Source organism: Anolis sagrei, chromosome 7 (assembly GCF_037176765.1).
Source record: "Anolis sagrei isolate rAnoSag1 chromosome 7, rAnoSag1.mat, whole genome shotgun sequence".
In the NCBI taxonomy this organism is placed as follows: Eukaryota; Metazoa; Chordata; class Lepidosauria; order Squamata; family Dactyloidae; genus Anolis; species Anolis sagrei.
In genome coordinates, this window is record NC_090027.1 from 45,859,000 (window position 1) to 45,884,578 (window position 25,579).

The following is a 25,579-nucleotide window of genomic DNA, read 5'->3' on the forward strand; positions in this document are numbered from 1 at the left end:
ATCAAATAAAGTCAGGGGGAGGGTGGCAAAGGCATCCACTTTTCGCTCAGACTCCGCTCAGTGAGCTCTTCTTCTCGTTGCCCAGAATGCCTGTGAGCCCGAATGGCTGAAGGGGCCTGTCGTGCATCCACCGTCGCTCCGTCTAATTGTCTGTCTAGACGCTGCTTCTTCTTCTTCTTCTTCTTCTCCTTCTCAGCTCTGCCCAGGAGCCAAGAACGATGAAATAAGAGAGAGAGGCGGAAGGAGGGAGGATCCCGCCATGCTAACCTTGTTCCCTGGCACCGAAAACAAAGCGGCAGCGGCCACGGAGCGACTGAGGCCGGGGATTAATTTAAGAGCAGGGCTAATTTCTTTGCAAATGAAGATGAATTGATGAGAGCTACGTTTAAATCAAATTAAGCGGGTGTCCGGTCTGGGTCTTGCCAATGCAATAGATGCAAGCAGTAGACAAATAGTGCCTTCAAGAAGGGCTGGGGCAGGGATCGAAGGGGGGGGGGCTCCTTCTGTCGCTGACTCGCTGCCATTCAACATTTCTTTAACGTTGTGTGAAAACAGCATCAACGGCCTGGAAGGCATCTCACGGTCTAGGAAAGAAGTGGCAGAGTTCAGGACAGAGGCCTTTGCGTGTGCACGGGCGATACACCTCCCCCCGCCAGCCCAAGAAAAACCACTCACACAAGGTATTGGGATAAACAATGGCCACAACTCATTTATTGATAACAGGAACAAGGGTTGTCAGCCATGCGTGGGTCCTGGATCAAGATCGGGCAGCCCACTGCTGTCCGATACCGCGAGACACACCGGGGTGCCGCCGGCACAATACCGGGCCCAATGCACCTCGAGACACCAGGCGTTCCCCCTTCACCGCTGAGGGGGAGATACCAAACCGGACCCAGGGCCCATGCCCACGCCACAAAAAGGGGGGTGGAGCCCACTCCCCTTTGCCGCCAACCCTGGTTGCTGCTTCCAATAAAGGACAAACACTCCCCCGAGCTCAACCCTCCATAGTGCAGTCCTTTGCTGGCTCCAGGTCTTTTCAGAGCGCCTTCGTAGTTGACAATGCAGGGGTAGGCAGGATGCCGCATCTCTTGTCATCTGCCCTTCCATGCCTCAGCTGGCCTCCTCCGCGTGCCGGCACCTGGCCGCTGCTGGACACAGCTGTTGCAGGCCAAGAGACTGAAGGTGGGCCCAAGGCAGCCTTAAGTAGGCTGCCCACGAGGGAGGAGAGGCCAGCTGCCCTTAAGTAGGCTGCCCACGAGGGAGGAGAGGCCAGCTGTGGGCTCTCCTGCCCGGAGGCGTGGCTGGCCGCTGATAGGGCCACCTTTCTGAACCGCGGGAACTTTCCCGCTGGGCGAGGGGGCTTCTGGGAAGACGAAGCCCCCTCAGGCCAAATGGCGGGGGGGAACACCCCTCACCGCAACCTCCATGGCCTGGCAAGTCAGGCCATGCCATTTAGACGAGATCTCCCAGAAAATCCAAGTGTAGGAGGGCTGCCTTAGGTATTTCTCCCTGAATGCCCCATAGAAGTGGGCTGGCCCTATTCGTAGGTTTGTTTGGAATTCCATAGTTTGGTGTTATCCAATAAGTCAATTCATCCATGGTCATTATGTCAAGGATTTTGTTAAACCAGTCTTCTCTTTGGGGGGTTTATTTCTGTTTCCATTTCTTGGCATCAACGATGCGTGCTGCGGTGGTGAGGTGATGGAAGAGTCTTTCCTTGTTCTTTTCACCCTCAAGGTTATACATTTCTAAAAGAAAGAATTCTGGTTTATTTTCTATTTGGATTCCTAGAATCTTTTGTATATCTTTTTGGATCATTGTCCAGTATCTTTTGGCTATGGGACAAAACTAGGGCTGGGCGGTTTCATTTCGTTAATTCGTAATTCGTTAATAATTCATTAATTTTTCCAATTACAAAACGATAACAAACCATTCTGGAGCAATTATTAAAAAAAACGAATTTTCAAAAACGTTTTGTAAATGCTTCGTATTTCGATATTGTATTCGTTTCGTTATTGTTTTGAGGTCGTTTCGTTATTATTTCCGCATGTCTGGGCCATTTTTATGGTTTAATTAGTGAAAAAAATTTATAATATCACACCAACAGTCAACAACAGAGGGAGAGGGAAGCTTCAGAAGGTTTTGGAGGTTTTTTAGCGTATTTCGCGGTCGCGTCCGCCATTAACGAATCGATTCGTTATTGTTTCGGAAATCAATTCGTTAATTTTTTACTATTTACGAAATTTCGTAAATATCGAACTTTTTAAAAGGAAAATTTTGTAATTATTTTAAATATCGAAACAAAAAAAAACCCCAAATACAAATCGATTTTAGAAACAAATTTTTCCATTGTTACCCAGGTCTAGACAAGACCACCAAATGTGGAAGAAGGTCCCGATCTGATGGTCACACTTCCAGCATTTATTCGAGGCGTTTTTATAGCATTTTGAAATTATTTGTGGTGATAGGTACCACCGATGAATCATTTTGACGAGATTTTCTTTTAGTTCGTAGGAATAGGTTAGTTTCATTCTTTGGTTCCAGACCTTCTCCCATTTATTTAGATCTATTTGGTGGCCTATGTATTGAGCCCACTTGATCATTGAGTCCTAAGGACTACCTTAGGAAACAGAAAATTGACATTACTTACTAGGCCTGGGTAACAACGGAAACATTTGTTTCTAAAATCGATTCATTTTTTGGGGGGGTTTGCGTTTCGTTATTTAAAATAATTACAAAATTTTCCTTTAAAAAAGTTCAATATTTACGAAATTTCGTAAATGTGAAAAAAATTACAAAACATTAACGAATCGATTTCCGAAACAATAACGAATCGATTCGTTAATGGCGGACGCGACCGCGAAATACGCTAAAAAACCTCCAAAACCTTCTGAAGCTTCCCTCTCCCTCTGTTGTTGACTGTTGGTGTGATATTATAGTTTTTTTTCACTAATTAAACAAAAAACTTGCCCCAGACATGCGGAAATAATAACTAAACGACCTCAGAACAATAACGAAACGAATACAATAACGAAATACGAAGCATTTACAAAATGTGTTTAAAAATTCGTTTTTTAAAAAAATTGCTCCAGAATGGTTCGTTATCGTTTTGTAATTGAAAAAATTAACGAATTATTAACGAATTACGAATTAACGAAACGAAACCGCCCAGCCCTAGTAGCAACTACAGGCATTTCCTGCATTTTTCTTACTATACTATCTCTTACATATTGTTCTCCCACTTTCCATGTATTTATATATAACTTTAATAAAATTTATAATAAAAAACATCAGGAAAAAAAGAAAAAAAAGAAGTGGGCTGGCCCTGACTTGGCTTGTCAATCCCCCCAAATGTGTGGAGAACAGGCAGGTCTCAGGAGCGGCGGTTCTCAAAGAGTGCTCCGCGGAGCCCTTGGGGTTCTATGAAGCATCCTGAAAGGATCCGTGCTCCCCTCCTCCTCCTCCTCCTCCTCCAAGGTTTTCCTCCTCTTTCCTGCTCTTCCTCCTCCCCTTCCATTGCCCCCAAATGCCTTTTTTCCTTGACTTCCTGGCTGCCCAGAGAATCTTCCCCTCACCTTCCTTGCTTCCAAGCCTTATTTCCCTTCCACCATTCAGGAGGTGCTTTGGTTGTGCATCGCAGGCGTGATTGGTGGGGATGAGGGACAGGGCCTTCTCGGTGGTGGCCCCTCGACTCTGGAACTCTCTCCTTAAGAACATCAGGCAGGCCCCGTCGCTAGCAATCTTTAGGAGGAGCTTGAAGACGTGGTTGTTCCAGTGTGCCTTTCCAGAATAAGGAAACTCCTAGCATTATGTCCCAACGCACCTTATCAGAGGTCTAGAATATCTGCATGCCCACCCCCTCCAAACACCCCCCACCTGGTCACTCCCAGCACTGTTTAACTTTTCATTACATTTGGTCCTGCCATTGTTTTTAATGGCGTCATTGTGTGTTGTTAATGTCATTGCTTTGTTTTTTGAGTTATTGCTGTTGTTGTTTTACTATTGTATTTGGGCTCAGCCTCTTGTAAGCCGCACCGAGTCCTTCGGGAGATGGTAGCAGGGTACAAATAAAGGTTTATTATTATTATTATTCTGCTTTTCCTGCATGAAGGCAGAAGGGAGTCGAACAGGATGGCCTCTGGGGTTCCTGCTGCTGCTGCTGCTACTGTTGTTGTTGTTGTTGTTACTATTATTACACAAGCCGAGTGCCCATCTGTTTGGGGTGCTTTGATTGGACAGGAAGGCCCCTGGGGTCTTCAAGTGAAATAGTTCTGTTAAGTTTATGTTGGTCAAAAGATTTGCCCATGACACACACACACACACACACACACACACACATTAATATACTTCCTTAGGCGATCCCTCATTGTCAGAGTAGGATAATCTTCCAGGGTGGGTCCGTAGGTGACTGTGGAGCCCTCTTCTTGACCTACATGTTCTCCCACAGTGAGGGCATCGGTTTCCAGGTGGAAGGCGGTCTCGGTTGGGGTTGGCTTGATGCGCCTTCCTCTTGGCACATTTCTCTCTTTCGCCTCTCCAAATTCTGCAGCACTGCTGGTCACAGCTGACCTCCAACTGGAGCTCTCAAGGGCCAGGGCTTCCCAGTTCTCAGTGTGTATGCCAGAGTTTTTAAGGTTGGGTTTGAGCCCGTCTTTAAATCTCTTTTCCTGCCCACCAACATTCTGTTTTCCGTTCTTGAGTTCAGAGTAGAGCAACTGCTTTGGGAGACGGCGGCTGGGTATCCGGACAACGTGGCCGGTCCAGCTGAGTTGATGGCGGGGGAGCATTACTTCAGTGCTGGTGGTCTTTGCTTCTTCCAGCATGCTGACATTTTGTCTGCTTGTCTTCCCAAGAGATTTGCAGGATTTTCCAGAGGCAATGCTGATGGAATCATTCCAGGAGTTGCATGTTGCATGTAGATAGTTCACATTTTGCAGGCGTAGAGCAGGTTTGGGAGGGGAATAGCTTTATAGACAAACCCCTTGGTCTCCCTACGGATGTCCCAGTCCTCAAACACTCTCTGCTTCATTCAGAAAAATGCTGCACTTGCAGAGCTCAGGCGGTGTTGTATTTCGGTGTCGAGGTTGACTTTTGTGGAGAGGGGGCTGCCAAGGGAGTAGAAAGGGTCAACATTTTCTAATATAATATAATATAATATAAACATTTTGGGGGGCTCCATGGAAAACCTTTGCTTCAAAAAGGGTTCCGTGGCTGAAAAGGTTTGAGAAGTCCTTTCCCTGGAGGATTATGGATGTTTTAGAGATGGAAAAGCCACTTTCTGTGGTGGGAAGAGCTTCGGAGAAGCTTCTTGAAAGAATTCTGAGTTCTCCTTTGTTTGTGGAGCATGTAGACAATACAATGGATGAGGTCTGACACCCCTTTAAAGGCCATATCTACATGAAATGGAATTATGGTAGATGTAGAGGATGAAGCACCCATCCTCTTTGAGAGAGGACACTTGAAGAATGACAACGCCTGTGATTTCATAGCAGTGAGCCATGTCAATCAAAGTGATATCAAACTGCATCAGTTCTGCAGTTTAGATGCACCCTTGGAGATCTTGAAGTGATGGTTGGATGACCATCTCTTAGGAATGGGTGTAAAGAAATAATTGAAATGACTCATAGGTTCCCTTCCAAGTCAATGGTTCTATGATACCTTCAGATATAGGTCAAACTATGTCTCCCTTCAATGAATTGTTTGTGCATGCAGCATCTTTTAATTCCAGACTTGCCAAGCAATGGATCCTTGCTCCAAGCAAACAGGCCTCCCGGCTTTATCATGAAAGCATTTTCTCCCAATTCCTGAAATTAAGCTGGTTAATTGAAAGGCCGCTGGCCATGACCCCAAGCAGGAGTTTACGGATGGAATCATCAGTTTTGCCATCTCCCCCCCCCCCCCCGCCCCCACCCCTTGATTGCAGCTTCATAAGATGCCTTTTTCCTCCCCAGTTTAATTCCTCAACATAGTCCGGGAGAGACATGAAAATTAGATCTAATAATGAATGATTACAACTTTCAAGTAAAGTCTAGTTGGTTGACTAATCAATTTGGTTAAGTGAAAATCCATAGCAAATGAGTCAGCCGTGGTACAACATTTCTCCATCCAATTTAAATTAAAATCACCAACCATAATAATTTCACAATTACTCTGTGAGCAGGCACCAGGGACTTGACCCCGGAGAAGAGAGATTTCAAGGACTGGAGGGAAGGGTGAGCGAACGTCAGGCTCAAGGAGAGGCCCAATGGGGCCCAAGAGCCCAGGCGGGGGACAAGCAAGATTTGGACACGCAAGAAGGCTTCAAGAAGGGCAGGACGGCTGGAAGGAACAGCAGAGGTGCTGCGGATCATGTCCACGTGGGCTTCAGGAGCAACATGAACCAATTTCCATCAACAAATCCTGTCCAGAATTTCCTCTGAGCTTTGGAAGGCATTTTTCTACCATCTAAGGAGGCTTCCATTGTATGCCTTTCGTAAGGAATATGCCTTCCATCTAAGGAAGCTTCCATTGTATTCCTTCCATCTAATGAGGCTTCCATTGTATTCCTTCTATCTAAGGAGGCTTCCATTGTATCCCTTTCATAAGGAATATGCCTTCCATCTAGGGAAGTTTCCATTGTATTCCTTCTATCTAAGGAGGCTTCCATTGTATCCCTTTCATCTACGGAGGCTTCCTTTGTATCCATTTCATCAAAGGAGACTTCCTTTGTATCCATTCCATCTTCCATTGTATTCCTACCATCTAAGGAGGCTTCCATTGTATTCCTTCTATCTAAGGAGGCTTCCCTTGTATCCATTTCATCAAAGGAGACTTCCTTTGTATCCATTCCATCTTCCATCTGTTTCCTTCCATCCATCTACAGACACTTCCATTATATTCCTCCCATCTAAGGAGGCTTCTGTTGTATTCCTTCCATCTAAGGAGGCTTCCGTTGTATTCCTTCCATCTGAGGAGACTTCCATTGTATTCCTTCCATCTAAGGAGGCTTCCATCATTTTCCTATCACCTAAGAAAGTCTCCATCATATTCCTTCCATGTAAAAAGACTCTCATCATTTCCTACCATCTAAGGAGGCTCCCATCGTGTTCCTTCCATCTAAGAAGGCTTCCATCAGATCCTAAAGGCACAAATGCTCAGATCTGTCTACAGGGTTTAAGTCACCATCAGTTCTGGGGTGTAGAAGTTCACATTTCAATTTGTTGAGTTTCTCTATCTCATTTTCCATTTCTGCTCCAGACTTACCCTGGATTTACCAGTCATTGTGGACCTAAGTTAGCGCCATTTTTTCTAGTGGGGCTCACCTTAATCTTAACAGTGGCAACCAAGAAGACATTGGGCTATCTGGATTCAAGTAATATATTTTAGCAGAATAACCCCCTCACCCATAGACGGGCTCACCTAGTAGCAGACATAGGCAACGGTTGTGTTGTGTTCTGTGCCTTTCTGTTTTGCCTTCATATATTTCTAATTCTGGATTTGGGGGTGTTTGGGCGAATGTGGCGATGTCGTTTTGCCATCAAGGCTGATTTGCGGCAAATATACAGCAACAAATCTCCACATGCGAGTCATTTGGGAGAAGGAGGAGAGGTCAGGTCCCTGCAGAAAGAAAGCAAGGGAAGAAAAGAAAGGAATGAATGAATGAAAGAGCCCAACCGCCCTTCAGAAAGCTTTTTAGCCAAGGCTATTATCCTCTCTACCTTTTCCTCATTCCCAGAATCGATGCATTTTAATTCCCACTGAGCTGTTTTGTTTGGGTTTACTTTTGTATCTCAAATTCACGAGGCACTTTTAACAAAACATGAGGAGGACGCCTGCGTGGCATTTCCCCCCCCTCCCCCGCCTTGAAATTACTGGAAGTTCATTTTCAAAGCCGGGCCGTTTTCTTGGAATCGATGCCTATCAAGTCCAATCGATAGCCACTCAGCGCAGATGGGCCCAGGCACCTTGGAGACGGCGCTCGGGCGCAATCGCATCCAAATCTTGACAGTTCCCAACAAGTCAATGCATTTAAGCACCTGCCACTTTTTATTTTTTGGCCCCACTTTTCAAAAAATTATCTGTTTGCAGATAAGATGTTACCTTTCTATGGCATCCAGTCATATCCTTGGTGTATTCATCACCAAGGCAGGTGCATTTAATCTTCGCAAACCGTTTCCTTCTTGCTTCTCTGCTGCTGGTTCCAAGGCTGCTTAAGCTCCTTGTGCCATCGCCAATGCCCTTGCCTTCCTTCCATTTGGAACCATTCTGACAGCCGGAGTGGCACACAACAGAAAAGACAGCCAATTCTCTCACACCAGAAGCGACTTGTAGTTTCTCAAGTCGCTCCTGACACGACAAAAAAAATCCCAGAAAAGATCCAACAAGATCTGGTGGGCTTCAACCAGGGATCTGGTATGCTTCAACTAGAATCAGATGGACTTGAACAAGGGAACCTGGTGGGCTTCAATCAAATAATGGGTGGGCTTCAACCCAGAATCTGGTCTGCTTCAGTCAGGGAATCTGATGGGCTTTAGCCAGGGATTGAATAGGCTTCAACTAGAATCTGATGGCCTTCAATGAGGGAATCTGGTGATATTCAACCAAATAACTGGTGGGCTCCAACCAATGATATGTTGGGCTTTAGGGAATCTGCTGGGCTTCAACCAAGGGTCTGTAGGCTTCAATTAGAATCATGTGAACTTCAACAAGCAAATCTGGTGGACTTCAACCAGGAATCTGGTATGCTTCAAGTAGAATCAGATGGACTTCAATGAGGGAATCTGGTGAGCTTCAATCAAATAATGGGTAGGCTTCGACATAGGATCTGGTATGCTTCAGCCAGGGAATCTGGTGGGCTTTAGCCAGAGATCTAATAGGCTTCAACTAGAATCAGATGGACTTCAATGAGGGAATCTGGTGAGCTTCAATCAAATAATGGGTGGGCTTCAATCCAGGATCTGGTGTGCTTCAGCCAGGGAATCTGGTGGGCTTTAGCCAGGGATTGAATAGGCTTCAACTAGAATCAGGTAGCCTTCAATGATGGAATCTGGTGAGTTTCAATCAAATAACTGGTGGGCTTCAACCAAGGATTTGTTGGGCTTCAGCAAGGGAATCTGGTGGGCTTCAATCAATGAACTGGTAGGCTTCAACCAAGAATCTGGTGGTGATGGGAAGGTGTGCACTTGATTTTTGATTGTGACGTGAACCTCACCTAGGAATGACCAGAAATAAACATCTCAATGGTGCCATGAACCCATGTTTGGCTTCATCCTAGACTACAGAGGCGCTTTCCAAAGTCCTGACCCTATTGTAGATGACAGGGTTTAGCACATTGGAGAGCTCCTTTTTAAAATTAAAATGTGCACAAAATTAGCTCCAAACTGCAAAGATTGATGGAATTCTCCTCATCAGGCATTCCTGGCCATCTAAAACCCATTTTGATTGTATCACCGCTATTTTTAATGGTGATTTCCTTCCACACTGAACACCATTCCCCCATTTGGTTAGAAGATTGCTCAGGCTCCACTTGGCATGACCCTTATAGATGACCATTGACCTTTGATCTTCCAGACCCCTAATGTCTCTCCTGGAGGCCTCCTCAACTGAACCATCATACAACATGGGAAACTTTGGGTGGTGAGCAAAATCTTGGTGTGTTTGGTAACTATAGTAAGGTCCCCATGGATGGTATCTGTGGTTTCCAAACATTTTCTAGATGCTCCAAGCAAGTCTAGCTTCAAAATTACTGTAAAGTGGTCTTGGGTGGCCTCGCAATTCCCAGAGAGACTCTTCCGGTCAAAACAAGTGGGGGCCAGACCATGGTTCTCCAGATATGTAGAGAAAGGACCCAAAGAGTATGGGAGCCTCAGCCAAAGAAGTAACGTGTGGTCCAAACGCAGCTTGCGTTACAGCCTTCAAGATGGTTCTTTTGGTTTCACCAAGGAGTAACTCAGTATTGCCAGTACTGATGGCAGCATTTCCTTGCAGGGCTTCCTCTCCTGAAGCCAATGGAGCTGCTGCCCACCTGTGTAAGGCAATACTGACTTATTCCGTGATGAAATCCAAGCACAAGGCACCTGGCAGGTCCCTCCTCAGGTGGGCGGGTGCCGTGGGCTTTGTTTATCCCTCTCTGGAGCCGAAGGGCGCCGTTGTTTTCTCCATGCGAGGACTCTCTCTCCTCCTCCAGAGGCAGATCCGTTGCCTTGTTCCTGCCAATGATCCAATGGCAGATTCCTGAGAAAGCAGCCCCTAATTATCCCTTTCGCGAAGGCTCAGAGACAAGCAGAGGGAAAACAGCCCTTTGTTATCTCATAAGTTGCAGAGGACTGGAATTTGCATCGCAGCCAAAGAACAGGGGGAGGCCTGCCCAAAGAGCCTCCCTGCAAACATCACAGAGGCATCGGGAGGAGGAAAGGCCGTCTGCACAGGGTGGGATCCGGGCCCAGGGTTTGTCTAACCGAGTCTCAGGAAACGAGGCACCATTTGTACGGCAGGTCTTAAAGGAAACAAAGCCCATCTTAAAGGAAACAAAGCCCATCCTTTGAGCCGTGGCACAGAAATGTTAGCTAGAAATGGCACCACATTTCTCATCATGGAATAAAATACTCTTTGATGAACATGCGGAATATTGATAGCACCTGGGTAATGGATGTCAATGCCGTGATGCAATACCTAAGGGGGTGTGGTAATGGCCGAGTCACAACCGTGTGAGGTATGTTGCAAAGGGATGTATCGGCCATTCTCCCTTACTGATGACCCATCAGCAGGTGGCTCTATAAGGAGGATGAAATAATCCATCTTTCTCTCTCCTCTGTGACTCAGTGAGAGCATCTGTCCGTTCTGTGCATGACTGTCTGATTATTCTTGACTAGACATACCCACCACACATTGCTGTGGCCAACCTTCCCGCCCTCTTTCTCTTCTTTTTTTCTCTCCTTCCTTCCTTCCTTCCTTCCTTCCTTCCTTCCTTCCTTCCCTTTCTTTCTTTCTTTCTTTCTTTCTTTCTTTCTTTCTCTCCTTCCTTCCTTCTCTTCCTCTTCCCTTTCTCCCCCCCCACTTTTATTTCCCTTTCTCCCCGTTCTTCCTTCTCTACCTATTCTTGGACTGCAGGAGTCCTCCTGATCTATCTATCTATCTATCTATCTATCTATCTATCTATCTATCTATCTCTAATCTATCTATCTGGAGGATTGCTGGGAGTTGTAGTCCAGGAATAGGAAATGGGAAATCTGCAGGGACTGGGATGCTCTCAAAGAAATCCAAGGAGAAGAAAGCTTGCATTTTGGAAGCAGTGCATTTGGATCCTCCTCCTCTCCTAAAGGGCCTGGTCTAGGGGATGCTGGGAGCTGTAGTCCAGAAGCAAGTGTGGATATGCTATTGTGTGTTTTCTTTGCCAGGGAAAGTCATTTTTACGCATGTGTGTAGCATCTTTTTGGGTTTTTGTTTGTTTTTTGCTTTTAAGTCCCTTCCGCTGTGTTTTTCAGTGTTTTTATGAGTGATGGTCACTCGTTGGCCCGATAGGTGTCTTGTGTCCAAATTTGGTGTCAATTTGTCCAATGGCTTTTGATTTATGTTAATCCCACAAATGAACATTACATTTTTATTTATATAGATTGTTTGCAAGTACAAGGAAAGTAGATCTGCGTATCCTGTTTATATATTTGTATATACAGTGAAGATTAAGGCCTCTGGATATTTTGGATGAAAACCTGAATCCGTGAGTTTACTAAACAGCGTGTAGACAAGGTCAGGTGCTTCTAGTTGGACTCTGCTGACAGAAGAACGGAAGTGTGTGTTTTGCTGAGAAAGGACTCAGGTGTATTTTGCTTGCTTCTGGGACATTTCCTATCCAGCTTGCAGCCGTTTGAGGAAGCTGCGATTTGGAAACTATAAATCACTTCACATACCAGCAGGATTTATTTAATTTATTTATTTACAGTATTTATATTCCATCCATCTTTCCCCACAGAGGACTCGGGGCGGATTACAATGTGCATATGCATGGCAAACATTCAATGCAATTTAACATTCCAGCTTTTCTTGAGGGTATTCTGACCACCAGGGGAGCTGTGGCTTCACTGTCCATTTGTGACACTGATGAAGTACTTCCTCATTCTTTGCATACTTGCTGGAGATTTCTTTTAGGGCATCATAAATTAGCCTCCCCGCATAAGCGGTACCTAAATTTCCTACTTGACATATACAACTGTCTTTCGGGCTGCAAAGGTCAACAGCAAGCTACACAAAATTGGTCGGAAGTTCACTCCAACCCGGGCTGGCTTCGAACCCATGACTCAGGGGCGGCTCATCCATTATGCAAAGTAAGCAGTCGCAGAACACTTTTTTTTTGGCCAGGGGCACAGAGGCGCCTCTGTAAATGCCCCTCGACTGCCACTTGAGGAGCTCCCCCTCAGCTCACAACAGCCCTAGCAGTCCGGGGGAAGCCTCGGCTTCTTGCCTCGCTGCCGGGCGATCCTCTTCCCAAAGGGGCCGGGCCCTTGAGCCTCGCCTAGCCCCTCTTGTTCCTGCTCCACCCGGCCACCGGGTGCACAAGCAGAGCCGGCGCTCAATCGTTCTCTGCGTTCGATCCCTTCCCCATGACCGGCTCCCTTTCCTGATCCCCCGGTGCCGGAGATAGGCGGGTCCGGAGGCGTCTCTGAAGACCCCAGCATGCGCACCAAAAGTCGCCTCTTCTCCTGACTTTCTCTTCAGCCATTGGGACCGCGAGAGAGAGAGAGAGAGCCCCTCTGGCTGGAGGTATCTCCCACCTCCGCTCCCTCCTATGTTTTTGCGCCTACCTTCAGGAAAGGTGGGCATCTCCACCTCTCTCTCTCTCTCTCTCTTGGTCCCAATGGCTGAGGAGAAAGTCAGGAGAAGAGGTGACTTTTGGTGCACACGCCGGGGTCTTCAGGCACGCCTCCGGACCCAAAGCGGGCCAGGCAAGGGAGCAAGTGCTGCAAGTGTAGTTACTGGGATGTATAGTTCACCTACAATCAAAGAGCATTCTGAACTCCACCAATGATGGAATTGAACCAAATATGGCCCACAGAACTCCCACGACAAAAAGAAAATATATATCAATGATTGGTTGCGGGGGGGGGGGGGAGGTGCGGCGCCAAAATACTGTTTGCTTACCATTGAAAATTACCTAGGGCTGCCTCTGCCATGACCTTTCAGTCAGTAGTGCTCTTAGTGCAGCTGACTCCCAGCCAGCTGCACCACAGTCCCGGTGCAATCTCACAACATCAAAATGGTGCCAAACGGCATTCATTCTACAGTGTAGACACAGCCTTAGTCTGCACTGTGATGGAAAGGGATGTAAGTAAGTGGGTGCTTTAAAGCAATGACAGTGCAGGCCGGGGCTCAATTGCCCCTCTGATTTCCGAATGCACCTGACCCCAGACCTTTGGCTCCCTAGCAATGCGGGCTCTTTGGAGTCAACAGGAGGGTGACCTTGAAGGCATGGCTCTCCTTCTTCCTTCCTCCCAACCTGCTTCTTCTCCGGAGGAGATTGGCACAGAAAAAAGGCGCCTGTCGCAATTATCAAATGGCCGCTCCACACCCTTCGCCTAATGGAAGCGATGTTTGGAGTCCACTTGGCTTTGTTCTATATTACCCGGCAACAACCCGTCTTCGGCTTTTCAATCTGCTCTGCAATTTGGTGTTTTTAGAAACCGCAAGGGAAGGGAGCCGAGGAGGTGGAAGATGTATTGAGGGTATTCGTGCCCCTGGCTGCTCTGCCTTTCTACGTGGGGCTGCCCTTGAAAACGGGCCGGAAATTTCAACTGGTTCAACGAGCGGTGGCCAGGTTGTTAACTGGTGCTCCTTACAGGGAGAGGTCAACCCTTCTGTTTAAGGAGCTCCACTGGCTGCAGTTCATTTTTCCGGTCCCAATTCAAGGTGCAGGCGCTTACCTACAAAGCCCTAAACGGTTTGGGACCTGCCTACCTGCGTGACCGCAACTCTGTATATGAACCCACACGATCTCTTCGATCATCTGGAGAGGCCCTGCTCACACTCCCACTGCCATAGCAAGCGTGGTTTGTGGGGACGAGGCAGAGAGCCTTCTCGGTGGTGGCCCTTCGACTCTGGAACTCACTCCCCAAGGACATCAGGCATGCCCCAACTCTGGCAGTCTTTAGGAGGAGCCTGAAAACGTGGTTGTTCCAGTGTGCCTTCCCCGAATAAGGAAACTCCCAGCAATATGTCCCTAAACGCTCTTTATTAGTGATCTAAGATTGTCTGCACGTTTCATCCCTCTCCAAAACTTCTGTCCCAGTTACATGTCACCTTGTCATGCCCACCATTATTTTTTTAAAAAAATTAATTATTTGGCCCAGCCATAGGTTTTTAAATGCGTTGTGTTATTGTTAATGTTAATTGCTTACTTTTGCTTATGAGTTTATTTATTGTTTTGTATTATTGTTGTTATTGTTTACTAGCTGTCCCCTGCCACGCGTTGCTGTGGCCCAGTCGTGATCTGAAAAATAAAGTAATGAGAAATTGTTGGTTTCTAATCTATGTAATGTCTTTCTGCTTGTGGGTCAACAGTATTTCTTGCTGTTTCTTGGTCAGTGTTGATGTGGAGAGTGTCTGGTTTGCCTACTCTGGAACATGCAACATATCATTGTCCTTCTTTAGGGGTCCCTTTCAAATCTATGATACTATATTTGTGTGTGTGTGTGAATCATACCAATCTCTATCTCTGGCTGGATGGCTCTTTGTCAGGAGGGATTTGATTACATTTTCTTGCCCTGATGAAGGGAGTTGGACTGGATGGCCTTAAGTATTTTCTGTTGGTCATGGGGGTTCTGTGTGGGAAGTTTGCCCCAATTCTGTCGTTTGTGGGGTTCACAATGCTCTTTGATTGTAGGTGAACTGTGAATCCCAGTGACTACAAATGTCAAGGTCTATTTCCCCCAAACTCCATATTTGGACGTATTGAGTGCTTGTGCCAAGTGTGGTCCAGATCCATCATTGTTTGAGTCCACAGTGCTCTCTGGATGTAGGTGAACTACAACTCCCAAACTCAAGGTCAATGCCCACCAAACTCTTCCAGTATTTTCTGTTGGTCATGGGAGATCTGTGTGCCATGTTTGGTTCAATTCCATCGTTGGTGGAGTTCAGAATGCTCTTTGATTGTAGGTGAACTATAAATCCCAGCAACTACAACTCCCAAATGACAAAATCACAATTTTTGAGTGATGGTCACTCCTTGTGTTGAGAGACGTTTTGTTGCCAAATTTGGTGTGATTTCGTTCATTGGTTCTTTTGTTTTTAAGGACCTCATTATGCACAGAGCATTTTTATATAGATAGATTGTTGTATTGTCGGCTCGGCCTCATGTAAGCCGCACCGAGTCCCTTGGGGAGATGGTGGTAGCGGGGTACAAATAAAGTATTATTATTATTATTATTATTATTATTATTATTATTATTATAGACCTCCGCACCTTTCTCCCCCTTCCCTTGTTGCAAATGTGGTCCGATCGTCATGTTCTCCTAAAAGGTGTCCCTTCCCATCCTTCCTTACATCAAGACATCAGTCCAATCCTGGCAGCGGCACAAAAGGCAGCGGAATTGAGTGTATCATCATCATCATCATCATCATCATCACCCTTCATTCTCCACGGCTGCTTTTCCTGCCCTTTCTTTGGCCGCTCGATCAATTCCCAAAGTTTGATTATTTTTTTAAAAGGAGCTCTTCCGAACATTTCCTCTCTTGCTCGAATTGATGGGATCATGTGCCGCGTGTAAATGATATTAAAGGACATAATCAGGCTCTGGGAACCCGGGGAAAGCCATCAATTATGCGCAATGGCCGGCACGCAAGAGGCTTCCTTGGCTCCTGCGGCGGAAGGAAGGAAGGAAGGAAGGGAGGAAGGAAGGAAGGAAGGAAGAGGACCCCTCAACGAGACCCTTTCCCCCAATTGCTTCCCTTTGGCGCACAGAGGCAAAACGTTTCCTGCCCCGGAGCCATCACTGCGAAAAGAGCAACGATCATAAATACGGCGTATCGTTGGAGTAATAATCATGTTGTCATAATGTTTATGGGCCTGAAAGGAATGTCTCAGGAAACCAAGGTGCGGCAACAAGGAGGAGGAACCCTGCAATGCAACTGGAGGTGGGATAACGATGCTCACAAGATGGTTGCTTGTTTGCACTTGAAATGATCACCTTTGCAATGTCTCAAGGAGTGCCTTTCCTATTAGGGTTGCCAGAGCAAGAAACGAGAGGCCTTCTTTCCTGTGTCTGGCGTAGAATCACTAGATAATAGACTTTGAAGGGATCTCTAAAGGCCATCCAGTCCAACCCTCTTCGTTCTACCAGACAGGAAGAGCACAATCAAAGCACCCCAACAGATGGCCATCCAGCTTGTTTATTATTATTATTATTATTATTATTATTATGAATTGGAAGGAGGTCCCAAAGGCCATCCAATCCAACCTCTGTCTTTCTACCAGGCAGGAAGAATGCAACCAAATCTCCCCCGACATAGGCCACCAATAATAATAATAATAATAATAATAATAATAAAGAGTTGGGAGATACCATCAAAGGAGTCTCCACCACATGGTATAATCATACTTGCTTGGTGTTGTGAAGAGGCTGACACCAGGCTGCTTTCTCCATTCTCCAGCTCTGAAAAGGCCTTCATAGTCTCTCTCTCTCTCCCCACACACACAAACACACACACACACACCAGAAAGACCAATGGTTTTCCATCCATCGGAGAGCTTCTTTACAACCATCTCAAAGCTCATGCTTGAGCGGTGATGGCATGATCATCAGTATAGATGAAACTCTCTGTCCCTTCTGGCAGTGGCTGGTCATTTGTGTAGATGTTGAACATGGATGGAGCAAGCACGCTCCCCTGGGGCAGGCCGTTCTTCTGTTTCCGCCATCTGCTTCTCTGGCCCTGAAACTCAACAAAAAAGCTCCTGTTTTGTAGCAGGTTTCCTATTTGGGGTGGAATTGGGAGATACTTCAAAAAGACAGAAACAGGAGCAGAAGAGATGTGGAGTTTAATGGTGGTGCTTTGATTGGCACTCCTTCCTCTTCCAAGCCAAGTCCAGGCTCCCATTGGCTTTGGCTCTGGGTTGGATATGGTGTGCCATCATTCCCAGTTGATGCCTTGAAGGTATCTCTGGGTCTTTGGAAGAGCAAGAACAAGCCCAGGCAGAGCGGTAATAATCGCCACTGCTTCCCGTGCCTCTTGTTTGTCTAAATCCTCTTTGCTGGAGTTTTGCTCCTTTGCATGATGATCAAGAAGCTCCATTGTTGCCTATGCAAGGGGGGGGGAGGGCACTCTCTCTCCCCCCCCCCCCCCCCGTTTTCCTCCTCTCCAAAACCCATAAAGCAGTGCAGCCCAGCAGGGTCTGAGAACAGAGATGTAAGCCAGCCTCCAGCAAAGCAATCAGATGCAATTTGGGAACAATGCCTCAGGTAATTATCAAAGATTTCAGCCGCAATTTCTCCTCATTAAAGGAAAATGGGATGCCAAGATGAAAGGGCAAAGGATGGAGGGCAGGAAGGAGGGAAGGAGGGAAGAAGGAGGAAGGAGAAGGAGGAGGAGAGGAAACACGTCCACGTTCTTTGCAAGGAAGCCACTCCAGGGAGGTCAGCCAGGATTCAGGGCCTGCAAAGCTCTGTCGTCCTTGGAAGTTTCTAGGCACGTACAGTCCATTCAGAAATTGGTCCAGAAGTCATTACAGATCTGGGGGGTGCTGGCATTTCATTGCTAAAGAGTATCTAAAGTATCATTACTCAAAATTCTGTTACTATCACAAGAGGAATGGAATTGCTTTACTTTTTCGTTATTGTAATTGCACAAGTGGGGAGACTTCAGGGACTCCTTTCTCCCTCGTTTTTACAGCTATTGAACTATGCTACTCTGCTGCTGAGTATGCATGCCCAGTGTGGAACACATCTCACCACGCTAAAACAGTGGATTTGGCTCTTAATGAGACATGTCGCATTATCACGGGGTATCTGCGCCCCACACCACTGGAGACATTACACTGCTTAGCCGGTATTGCCCCACCTGACATCCGCCGGGAAGTAGCAGCCAATAGTGAAAGGACCAAGGCAGAGACATCTCCAGCTCATCCCCTGTTTGGGTATCAGCCAGCATGTCAACGACTTAAATCAAGACATAGTTTTCTAAGATCTACAGAGGCACTCGCTGGAACACCTCAGCAAGCGAGAGTCCAAAAGTGGCAGGCCCAAACACAGAACCTCAATCCGTGGGTGATACCAGATGAGAGACTCCCCCCTGGGCACACAGAGGACTGGGCGCCTTGGAAGGCACTGAACAGACTGCGCTCTGGCACCACGAGATGCAGAGCCAACTTTCAGAAATGGGGCCACAAAGTGGAGTCCATGACATGCGAGTGCGGAGAAGAGCCAACCACTGACCACCTGGTGCAATGCACCCTGAGCCCTACCACATGATGCACCATGGAGGACCTTCTTGTGGCAACACTAGAGGCACTCCAAGGGGCCAGAGACTGTCAAAGGACATTTAATCAGCTACCAAGTTTGCAAAATTTGTGTGTTTTTTTGTTTTTTGTTTTTTATCTGTTTGTTTCTTTTGTTCTGTTAGAAATGTAATACAATGTTCTGGTTGCGGATGACACGATAAATAAATACTAGGGCTGGGCGGTTTCGTTTCGTTAATTCGTAATTCGTTAATAATTCGTTAATTTTTTCAATTACAAAACGATAACGAACCATTCTGGAGCAATTATTTAAAAAAACGAATTTTCAAAAACGTTTTGTAAATGCTTCGTATTTCGATATTGTATTCGTTTCGTTATTGTTCTGAGGTCGTTTCGTTATTATTTCCGCATGTCTGGGCCAGTTTTATGGTTTAATTAGTGAAAAAAAATTATAATATCACACGAACAGTCAACAACAGAGGGAGAGGGAAGCTTCAGAAGTTTTTGGAGGTTTTTTAGCGTATTTCGCGGTCGCGTCCGCCATTAACGAATCGATTCGTTATTGTTTCGGAAATCGATTCGTTAATTTTTTACCATTTACGAAATTTCGTAAATATCGAACTTTTTAAAAGGAAAATTTTGTAATTATTTTAAATATCGAAACAAAAAAAACCCCAAATACAAATCGATTTTAGAAACAAATTTTTCCGTTGTTACCCAGGCCTAATAAATACAGCTATTGAAGTGAAACTTCCCACAATGGTAGAACATATTTACCACTCTTAGTCCACCAGATTTCAGAAAGTTTCACTTATCCACAGATTTTTGGGGAATTTTCAAAGTTTTTATACACAACATTTTTAATCATAAAGAAAATACGTTGCTAGTTTGAAAGTGATGTTTCCTGTTTAATTGTGCAGTCCTTGCTTTGAAAGTAGTGCTTCTACTCTGGGAATGTTGTTTTTGCCAATAACATGTGTTTAAACTGCAGGGATTTCTGGGACTTGAAGTCCAAAACAACGCCACAAGGGGGGAGGGGAATGGAGAGGGAAAGCAGCCCTGTGATTGGCTGAGAAAGAGCATGTGTCTGCCTCAAATTTGGGTTCGGAAGTCGAGTCGTAAGTATGAATTTTTGCCAAAATTGTTACGACTTACGATCCGCATCTGAAATTTTGGACATCTCTATGAGCCAGGAGTGTGACGTAGCATCGGTTTTTGAAAGCCAATGGGATTTGGGCTGCACCCAAAGGAGACTCAGGGAAATTATAGTCCCATTCTCTTCTTCTACTTTGGTCAGATCTCACTTGGAATGATTCTGTGCCCAGATCTGGACAATACCATTCAAGAAGAGGGACTCTAAGATGGAACCTGCCACAAAATGGATGGCCAAAATGGTCAAAGGTCTGCAGAAATGGGCGAGGGATCTGAGCTTGTTTAGGTGGAGAAGAGAAGGTTGAGAGAAGGGGACATGGAGCCATGCGGACATATTTCCACCTGAACATGAGGAAGAACTTCCTGACCATGAGAGTTGTTCAGCAGTGGAACTCTCTCTCTCTCTCTCTCTCCCCCGGAGGGAGTGTGGTGGAGGCTCCTCCTTTGGAAGCTCTTAAATAGAGGCTGGATGACCATCTGCCAGGGGTGCTTTGAATGCAATTTTCCTGCTTCTTGGCAGAATGGGGTTGGACTGGATGGCCCATGAGATCTCTTCCATCTCTAGGATTCTATGATTCTATGTCCCAGGGAGGAGAAAGGACCAAGCTTGTTTTCTCCTGCTTTGGAAACTAGGACACCATGGAGCCATGGGTTCAAATTGGAGGGAAAGGAAATTCCAGCTAAACATGAGGATGAACCTCCTGAGAATGAGAGCAATTTGGCAGCAGGATAGACTCCGGAAGTCCTAAGAGGCTTCCTTCCCTGGAGTTTTCTAAGAAGACCCTGGAAAGCAATGTGGTTGGGAGGGCTTCAACCCTAGTCTTCCTGAATGGCAGAAGTGGTTGAACGGGATGAGTCTCTTCCAACTCTAGGATTCTATTGTTCTATAAATGAAGTCTCAAAAATTCTTTTATGTGCCTATGACTCAATGATTCCATGATCCTATGATTCTCTGATTCATGACTCTGCGATCCTATGAATCCATGATTCCATGATTCTGTGATTCCATGCCCCATGATGCTATCATTCCATTATTCTATGATTCTGTAATTTCATGACTCCATGATTCCATGACAACAAGATTCCATAACTCCATGACTCCATGATTCAGTGATTTCATGACTCCATGAATCCATGATTCCATAACTATGATTCCATGATTCCATCATTATATATTCTATGATTCCATGATTCTATAGTCTGTGATTGCATATTCTATGAGTCTATATTTTATGACACCATAATTCCATCATTCTATGATTCTATGATTCCATGTTTCTATTTTTCTACCATTTTATGATTCCATGATCCTATGATTCCAAGTTTCCATGACTCCATGATTCCCTGATTCTGGTTTTCTTTTTATAATGTGAAACATCAGGATGCAACACAATGTTTGCTGCTCCTCTGGAGCTGGAAAATGAAAGGATGGTTTCAGATGGCAAGGAAACAGATTCTCGCCCTTAAACCCCAGAAAGACTATCTCCTTGGTGGTGGGCTTTCAGTTGTGTGCCTGTCACTTCAGGACCTGGACAGCTCCTCCTTCTCCCCAAGCCAAGGGCGCTCTGTCCTTGTGTCCTCGAAGCCCGGAGGGTGCAAAGAGATCCCTTTCCTCCCTTTCCTTCTCTCCTTACCTCCATGTCCTCACGGAGCAACAGAAACCTGTTTTAGCCCTTTGCAATCTCTCATTATTCAATTAGCTGGGTGCCCCCCACCCACTATTTTCAGCCTGGGAACATGCAACCATTCGTATGCCGTCTAATCAAATTTTCTTCCTCCCCCCCCCCCCCCCGCCCACAAAAAGATAGCAAATTGCTTTTATAATTAATTTAATTATGGTTGCAAGGCTGCTGCTCAAATCAAATGACTGCCCTGCCCTCCCCCCCCCCCCACACACACACACCCCCAACCCGATTCCCAGCTCAGATTTCTCTCTTTTTTTGCTCCCCTTCATTCGGGTGCCAAACAAAACGCTAAGGAACGAAGGCAAGGGCCGACTAATTAAAGTTTCAGCGGTTGTCATCCGTTAAATGGTACATCTTTTAATTATGCTCCGAGTGCCTATAACGCCCGTTTCTAGGAAAAGAGGAGGCTCTGGATCCACGGAGTCCTCTCTCATCCCCACAAGTGTGCTTCGGTGCGTTGCCATGGGAACTGGTAATGGATGCAAAAGTTCATCACCTAATGTGCGGCAAAGTTTGCAATTCCGAGGCTCTTGCTAAAGTAGTCCTTGGATTAGCCATGCCCACAGATCCCTCTCTCTGGGAAACTTCTGGGGAAATGTTTGGCAAAGTTGTCCTTCCCTTTGCAAGCTTACAAAGTCGCCCTCTCCTTGATCAGGCCATCTACACTGTGGAGCCAGTGCGCGCACTCTGGCCCAGCTTGAATGGCCCGAGCTCAGAGCTGAGGGATTGTGAGAGCCATAGCTTGACCAGGCCCAGAAGAGAACGTTGACCGTACAACACCACGCTGAGAGGAGCTTGCCCACCATTTTGCAGATACGATCCCCCCAAGAGCGCCTCAAGAGCACCCCTGGGCAACATCAACTCTACCGCAATGGCTTACTTTGCGTAAGGGTTGAGCCGCCCCTGACTATGATTCTAGGAGAGGAGAAAGGAAAGGAATGAAAAGGGGAAGGGTGGGAAGGGGAAGAAGGGGAAGAAAGGGGAAAAGAAAAAAAAAAGGAGAAGAGAGGGAAGAGAGGAGAATGAACAAGCGCCCCCTCCCACCCATTCAAGCATGCTTGGTGGGAACACAGGGAAAGAGGGCCTTGTCAGTGGCTGCTCCTTCCAGGCTTCAGAACTCCTCCCAAGAGAAACCAGAATGGCCCTGTCCCTACTGGCCTGCCTCCTTTCCTTCCTTCCTTCCTTCCTTCCTTCCTTCCTTCCCTCCCTCCCTCCACAAGCAAATCTGACGACCACGGTGGTCCACGCTTTGGTTACATCCTGTTTAGACTACTGCAACGCTCTCTACATGGGGCTGCCCCTGAAGACTGCCCGGAAGCTGCAGCCAGGCCCGTAGCCAGGATTTCGTTTCGGGGGGGCTAAAACAATTTCAGGGGGGGGTTTTGGGGTGGCTGAGTTTCGGGGAGGCTGAGTGAGTGAAAGAGGGTGTAGCCTAGCAAACCTTTTGTATCATTACCCCAGTACCCCCTCCATGCATATGGGATATATTGAGTATGGTGATCAGATCATGATATGAATAAACATAACAGTTTAAATAATGCACCAGTAAGGCCTTTTTGTGAGCCACCATGAGAATTTCGGGGGGGGCTGAAGCCCCCTGAGCCCCCCCCCCCCCCGGCTACATGCCTGGCTGTTTACCTCTCCCAACGTTTTTTCCCCTATGAACCATCAAGATTATTAAGATCGTCTGGAGGGGCCCTGCTCTTGGTCCCACCGGCCTCGCAAGCGTGTCTGGTGGGGACGAGGGACAGGGCCTTCTCGGTGGTGGCCCCTCGACTCTGGAACTCTCTCCCACTGGAGATCAGAACCGCCTCGTCTATCCTGACTTTTAGGAAATGGGAGAAGACGTGGTTATGGAGACAGGCTTTTGATGAGTGAGACAACACCCTGAGATATGGATGGAAAATGATGTATAATTGTTTTTTAGTATGATGACTGACCACTGTAGTTTTGGATATATTTGTTGTTTTAATGTGTTATTGTAATATGAACTATGATGTTTTTACCCATTGTATGTGTTTTTATGGTTGGAAACCGGTCTGAGTCCCTCAAAAGAGGTGAGAAGGTCGGTATATAAAACTCTGAAATAAATAATAATAAATAGTAAATAAATCAAAACCATTTTATGTCTACAGGCATTTTGGGAAGGTTGGGTGGGATTGGGGGAGGGGGGGTATGAGTTTCAAAGGCCATTTCAATTTATTTGCTGTACTTTAATTCTGTGTTGCTCTTTTCAGACTGTTTAGTGTGGGTAGATGTTCACCGCCTCGAGTCCCCATGGGGAGATGGAAAGAAAGGCGGGATAGAAATAAAGATTATGATGATGACTATTACTATTTTGCCTCCTCTGCCAAAGTGCACAAACTACAACTCCCGGCATCTGGAATCCGTGTGGCCTTGCATGAGTTTCCGCAATGTGGAGAGGGATGTGGAGGAGGATGCGGGCTGTCTCTGCTGTCAGCCAAGGGCCCGTCAGCCCAAGCGGAAGGGGGAGAAGGTGCCTCTAAGTGGAGAGTTCAAGCTGTCTGGATCAAAATTGGAATCTGACAAGTTAATGAAAAGATAAAACCGAGAAAAGATAATGCAACCTCCGCCAGGACTGATGGGCGAAGAGGACATGGAGTGAGAGAGAGAGGGTAGGGGAGGAGAAGGGGGGGCGGTGTGTGCCTGCCGTGCCCCCTCCCTCCCTCCTTCCTTCCCCACGGCCAGGGCCAGCCGGCCTGCCTGGAGTGGATGGTCCTCCTCCTCTCAAACCACCTCCTCTTGTCAGGAACACCACCGGGATGCTTCTTCTCCTCCAGACTCAACGCCCTTGGCTCCCCCTCTAGCGGGCAGAGCAGGGAAAGGACCAAGGAGAGAAGCAAGGGAGGAAGGAAGGAGAGAAGGAAGGAAGGAAGGAAGGAAGGAAGGAAGGAAGGAAGGAGGGAGGGAGGGAGGGAGGGAGGGAGGGAGGGAGGAAAGGAAGGAAGGAAGGAAGGGAGGGAGGGAGGGAGGGAGGGAGGGAGGGAGGGAGGGAGGGAGGGAGGGAGGGAAGGGAGGAAAGGAGGCAGGAAGGAAAGAAGGAAGGAAGGAAGGAGGGAAGGAAGGAAGGAGGGAAGGAAGGAAGGAAGGAAGGAAGGAAGGAAGGAAGGGAGGGAGGGAGGGAGGGAGGGAGGGAGGGAAGGGAGGGAGGGAGGGAGGAGGGAAGGAAGGAAAGGAGGCAGGAAGGAAAGAAGGAAGGAAGGAAGGAGGGAAGGAAGGAAGGAAAGGAGGCAGGAAGGAAGGAAGGAAGGAAAGGAGGCAGGAAGGAAAGAAGGAAGGAAGGAAGGAAGGAGGGAAGGAAGGAAAGGAGGCAGGAAGGAAAGAAGGAAGGAAGGAAGGAAGGAAGGAAGGAAGGAAGGAAGGAAGGAGGGAAGGAAGGAAGGAAAGGAGGCAGGGAGGCAGAGAGGCAGGCAGGAGAGAAGGGCCAAGGGCGCCTGGGGGTGGGGGCATTGTGAGCGCGGGAGGGGGCCCTTATTCACTTCTCCTTTCTTCCCTTCCCTCTCTTCTCCTTTTTTCCTTTTCCCCTTTCTTCCCCTTCTTCCCCTTCCCACCCTTTCCCTTCTCATTCCTTTCCTTTCTCCTCTCCTAGAATCCTAGAATCCTAAAGTTGGAAGAGACCTCCTGGGCCTTCATCCAGTCCAACCCCCTTCTGCCAAGAAGCAGGAATATTGCGTTCAAAGCACCCCTGACAGATGGCCATCCAGCCTCTGTTTAAAAGCCCTCAAAGGAGGAAGGAGCCTCTACCGCACTGCGGGGCAGAGAGTTCCACTGCTGAACATAGAATCATAGAATCCTAGAGTTGGAAGGGACCTCATGGACCATCCAGTCCAATCCCATTCTGCCAAGGAGCAAGAAAATTGCCTTCAAAACAGCCCTGACATATGGTCATCCAGCCTCTGCTTAAAAGCCTCCAAAGGAGGAAGGAGCCTCCACCTCACTAAGGGGCAGAGAGTTCCACTGCTGAACATAGAATCATAGAATCATAGAGTTGGAAGAGACCTCATGGGCCATCATCCAGTCCAACCCCATCCTACCAAGAAGCAGGAATGTTGCATTCAAATCACCCCTGACAGATGGCCATCCAGCCTCTGTTTAAAAGCCTCCAAAGAAGGAAGGAGCCTCCACCGCACTACGGGGCAAAGATTTCCACTGCTGAACATAGAATCCTAGAATCCTAGAGTTGGAAGGGACCTCATGGACCATCCAGTCCAACCCCATTCTACCAAGAAGCAGGAAAATTGCATTGAAAGCACCCCTGACAGATGGCCATCGAGCCTCTACTTAAAAGCCTCCAAAGAAGGAA